This window comes from Pundamilia nyererei, unplaced genomic scaffold, assembly GCF_000239375.1.
Source record: "Pundamilia nyererei isolate P.nyererei 1_Seehausen unplaced genomic scaffold, PunNye1.0 scaffold00045, whole genome shotgun sequence".
Taxonomy (NCBI): Eukaryota; Metazoa; Chordata; class Actinopteri; order Cichliformes; family Cichlidae; genus Pundamilia; species Pundamilia nyererei.
Window position 1 is genome coordinate 974,821 of NW_005187446.1, and position 5,401 is coordinate 980,221.

The window sequence follows — 5,401 nt, forward strand, 5'->3', positions numbered from 1 at the left end:
GTGTGTAGGAAAGGTACTCTATAAACCCAGTCATATGATAACACTGTTCAGGGCCATGACATATAAACACAGCTGTGTACACCATTACATTATTATGATGCTTGATTTTATACACCTGTGGCCGCAGAAGTGATTAGAACACCTGACTTCAATTATTTGCAACATGCTTCCTGTCCTCTCCTCTTTTATAGGACAGCCACAGCTTAGTGTAACTAGAGCCGTTCACTAAGTTATCTCAGTGACTTCACCTTGACCTGTTATGTTAAAGTGAAAAAATAGAAGGAAAACAAATGATAGATTAACAAATGCGTATTACCAAATAAACAAACAAACAAAAACACCCAAAACTGAAGAACTAAAACGACTTGTTTTCTTTTGTTCTGGTGAGGGGGGTATCTGGGTGTTTTATTTTTGAACAGAAGTACTTTGTTTGCTGTGGCAAATAAATAAATGTCTGTTAATTTCAAATAAATAAAGTGTGATCTGTCCTTTTGGTCCCTCTAACTTCTCTTTTTATTTTCACTTCCTGATTACAGGAATAATTGTGGTGAATTGGCAGTTTGCGCCTGACAATAATCTGAGAAAACATTTACAGTTTAGCTTTTTGGGCGTGTTTACAGTGGCCTATAACTTACCAAAGAACGGGTTTCTCTTCAGACGTTCTCCGCCTTCTTAAAATTGAACATTAAAAGCTTTAATGTGATGATCCTGGAAAAAACTTCCGCCTTTGTCATTCAAACTTTCTGACAGAGGCACCGATTTCAGAGAAAATATATATTTGAATAGCTGAAGTATTTCCGAAATAGTCACGTTATCATCTGTGATTTGAAAACGATCACAGTGATTGCAGTAAGTTTCAGGCACAAATGTCTTCCTTTGTTGTAACTGTAGCTTGTTTCTCTTCTTGCAGGACCTGTTACGGGACAACACTTACATTTAAGCCACTACCATCCCATTACTGTATCTGTGAATATAACACTAGAGGTCAAGGGTCAGTATTTTCACGGAGGCTTAAAACTATGAGACTACGGACTATTAACCAGTAAAGCTGTCTCGTATCATATATGCATGTCCCATGTCACATGCACACAGTTATCTATGTCATGTGGCAGCTATGCTACGTTTACTGAGTTTTCTTCATAACCTAAATCAAAATATGTGAGATCCTTATTGACGCACTAAATCAGCTTACAATCTCATTCTAAAGCATCTCTACTGCAGAGACAACCTATGCAAAGGAAATGAATATGGGTCAATTTGTAATCCTATGAAGTTGTGGCGTACGCTACGTGTAAACTTTGAGAATTTTAAAAACTATTTATTCACATCCAGGCTGTCAGCAAAAATACAAAATGTGTTTCAGTAATTTTACAGATTCAGTTGTCAGACAGTTTGTACCGACAAAATAAATCAACATTGTCAAGTAATTGTTTTGTGTTACGCTGGCAGAGAGAGGCCTGCTCAAGTGTGACTAGAGTCTCTAAACTTTGTCAGATACCTGAAGTGGAATTTTAAAACTAAAACAAAGTAGAACATGAAAAGAGACGCTAACAAATTGGCTCACAATAGTCTCCACAGTGTTTGTGTGTGTGTGTGTGTGTGTGTGTGTGTGTGTGTGTGTGTGTGTGTGTGTGTGTGTGTGTGTGTGTGTGTGTGTATACCCATCAGTGGGTGGGGTGAAGTATATAAACCACATTTCTGTGCTCTGTTCTGCTTCACTCTGAAGCTAAACTTCAGCGTCACATCACTGAATCACTAAACAAGCTGAGCAGGAAGTCGTCCTGAAGCCAGTAAGGTTGATGTTTACACTTATTCATATTATCTTTAGTTGAGAAGTTGAGTAGTTGGAGAGGCCAAGTCAAAATCTTAAGATCTAGAAGCTTTTTCTGTCGTTATCCTTTGTGCTTGCACAGTTTCTACATTAACAGCACAAAAGCTGCTCAAATGGAAACTCAATGGAAATGCGGTTACTAGTGACGTATAACTTGATCTCATACTCATTCCCTTTTTTTTTTACTACAGAGATTTTTTTTGCTACTAAACATCTAAACTATACAATTATAGCTATAATTACACAAGAGGGTTTAATTTAATGTGCTGTTGATTAAATATTTATGGATCAATCGAGTGTGATCTGGTTGGAGTAGAATCACTCTGGCGTTATTTTTTCATTTTTAAAAAATACTGAATTATTCATGTAGATTTATCTCCATAAACAACTTGTGAAGGAAAATCCTGTCTTGGCTGGAGAAATCAAGTTTTTGCTTTAGAGTTTGATTTATTTCCTCAGTATCTCTTGCCTGATGCGCTTGTGTCGACTCCCCTGTGTTAAGTTCATTTACGTGTCTACATTTTCACATTTGATTAAGATTCTCACTTCCTGTTTTATTTTGGTAGTTGGTAGTTAGTGTCTTGTGTTTACTTTTATTTCCCCACCTGGGTCTTTGTCTGGTCTGTCTGTACCTGTGTCCTGTTTTTCCCCCGGCCATGTCCATTTCCCCAGATTGCGTTTCTGCTTGTATGTTGTTCTGTCTTCAACTCAGTCTTTTGTCTCAGTTTCTTTTATAATTTCCTGTGTGTCTGAGCTGGTCAGGTTTGGATTTGGGCTATTCTTGCAGTGTTTTTCTTGGCTTTATCCAGTGTTTTCAAACTTGGGTCTCCATGACAAATTCAGCTGTTTTCTTTTTTGCTTTTAGTTAAACAGATTTGGCTTATTCTCTTTTAATTTCTTATGAATATCATTTGGTTAATATTCCACAGTCTCACTGTTGCACAACCTGCTATTCCACACAACAGGTTCTTTCCTGAAAAGGAATGAAGGATCTTTCACAGCAGTTCCACACAGAAAGTCAGCAAGCGATGGATTTCTCTGATTTTATCATATGGACTAACTTCATGTTCTGCCTTCCTTTGACCTTACTGGTCATCTGTTGGTTGTGTTGCTTGGTACGTAATCAGTCACACTTACTACTTTCTTTTTCTTTCTCACACTTGTTAAAACACTCAGTTCTGCATTGATTATTAATTACATTGTACACTTTTGTAACACTCAGTTTTTCATCTTTTAAAAAATGTTTTTATAAGTCTAAATTATTTTTTGTAAATACTTGCTTGATGCTTAATACAATAACAGCAGAGAAAGCAAAATCAAATCAACCTCCTTGTTCATGCATCATCTGATGTAAACATTTCTATGTGTAATTCTGCAATTTGTGTTTATTACTGCAGTAATTTGACTTTAACGAATCTCTCCTGCAGGTAAAAAAGGAGCATGTGATCTATTTCACTAACCTGCTCATTGCCAATCTCGTCCACATCAGCATAATGTTCACCTGGCAGTTGAAGCAAGGATCTGTAATTGAACAAGATGACATTATTTGCATAGCTGGTTTGACGGCTAGTTGGTATTTCAAGACATACATTGCTATTGAAAGGTGAATGTCTGTCTCTGTGTGTTCTTCCCTGACATTGTATTCTCTATCCTCATACAGAATAACATACTATTGTGATATCTCTCTTGTGTTGCAGGTGTTTTGTTATCACCTGCCCAAAGTTGAAGTGCAGCAGACAAACTAAGGGGTCCATGTTGGTTTCTCTCTTGATTTGGATCCTTTGTATTGCAACTGTAGTTCCTACTGTAGTCTTCAAGAAGTTTCTTATCCTCTATATTTTTGCCCTCCTTCCAGCTCTCCTGTTCATCCTGTTTTTAGTATGGACCTTTCACGCCTTGGCTGCTGACACCTTAGTGACCACTGATGAAAAACAAAGAATTGTACGAATTTTCCTTTTGTTCTTCTTTAATTATTTTCTGATGATCCTTCCCGGTGTCATCTGTTCTCTTGGAGTATTTTTGGATAACGACTGCTTTAAAGTTATCGCTGATAAACTTTTGACTTTGTTGCTTCTCGGCCCTTTTCTGGATTTGATTCTGGTTTGTTTCATGCGTATAAGATGCAGATTCGACAACACTGCAGCAGACGTAGCTGAACATCGGCAGCCAGGTTGGGTGATGTCGCAAATACTAAGGGACAGAGAAAATAGGATACAAACTGTGTGAAAGATGTGGATAAAATATGCAAACAAAAACATTTACAAATATTGCTGTAAAGGAGACAACTGACAGGGAGTTTTACTTGATGTATATAAGAAGTGTGTTCTCAGCTAACGTTTCTTTGGTTGTCAACCACCTGAAACCCAGTTACTAGAAGTTACTCTTCACAGGAAGCATCTTAATGATGATTTATGAAGGAATTTTAAAAAATTTAAAATTAAAAATAAAAAAAAATTGCATTTCTTATCTGATGGAGTGATGCATAACAATGTAAAGCTAAAGCCATGAACCACTGTTCGACTTATTGTGCTGTATTTTTTCTACACAGACTGTTGTTCAGATCATAACTTTATGCATGACAGCTTTTACTGTCATAGACTGTGGATTTTATCAGTTCATTTTTGAGCCGTTAATATTTGGTATTGTTGAGTTTTGATTACTATTTGACTGGGTTTCCTTATTTTATTTTAAGATTATTCTAGCATTCTGAGTTCTGTTTTAGAGTTATAATTTTGAAATATGTAGCCTTATAATTTGGTATTTGAATCTTTGTTTTACTTGACTTTAGTAAAAAAGATGTTTTACTTGAAACACTTGTTTCTGTTTTGCTGATTCTTTTTTGTTTGTTTAGTTACTTCATGTTTTATTTTGTGAGTTCTTTGTCTCTTGTGCCTTGTCTTTAGTTTGACTTCCCTGTGACTTGTTCTCTAGATTGAGTTCAGCTATGTCTTGGTACATTTATGTTTCCATTCTCCCTGACTGTCTTTTTCGTGTATTTAAAGTTAAAGTGCTTTGGGTTTATTATCATCTTCACATAATCTTTTCCTGTTTAATCTGGTCATCTGGGTGACAAGACCCGCTGGAGATTGTAAAAAGAAAGGAAAAAAACTGCAAAACCCCCCAACAAACAAAGTATCTTATTTTTTCTGAAAAACTCGTAACTCTGTCAAGGGGAAACCTGCGTTGATATAAGATTAGAACATGATTTTGTGTCATTTAAATGCTCCATAAGGATATTGTACTAGGTTATTCAGTTTAGTGCACGTTAAACTGGTTGGTTTCCAGTGTTGTTGTGCAGTTTACAGAGCCGTCTGTGGTGTTCATGGTAAAACGCAGATCAAGGGCAGATCCAACGATTTTGATGTTTGTGAAGTTTTGCCACAAGAGTCAGGGGTTTTGTATCTGTAGTTTTGAGAAAAGAAAATCTGTCTTCTCTGAAAAACTGTATTTGAGTGTTAGCCACTTGACTTTGAATTACTGTGTGCTGCATTTTTAGATTTTGAATGTCAACTTCTTTCTATATTTACTGTGTCTGAGTCTGTCATATGTATGGAAGCCCGTTTCCGCCAC

The 5,401-nt window shown here is 36.4% G+C and overlaps 1 long non-coding RNA gene across 1 annotated transcript; it reads left to right on the forward strand.

Moving 5' to 3' along the window:
* Positions 1–2,837: 2,837 nt before the first annotated feature.
* LOC102213934 (uncharacterized) lies at positions 2,838–4,672 on the forward strand. Its single transcript, XR_001290365.1, has 3 exons — positions 2,838–2,946; positions 3,259–3,434; positions 3,529–4,672. It is a non-coding gene; the product is annotated as an uncharacterized LOC102213934 (long non-coding RNA).
* The last annotated feature ends 729 nt before the right edge of the window (positions 4,673–5,401 follow it).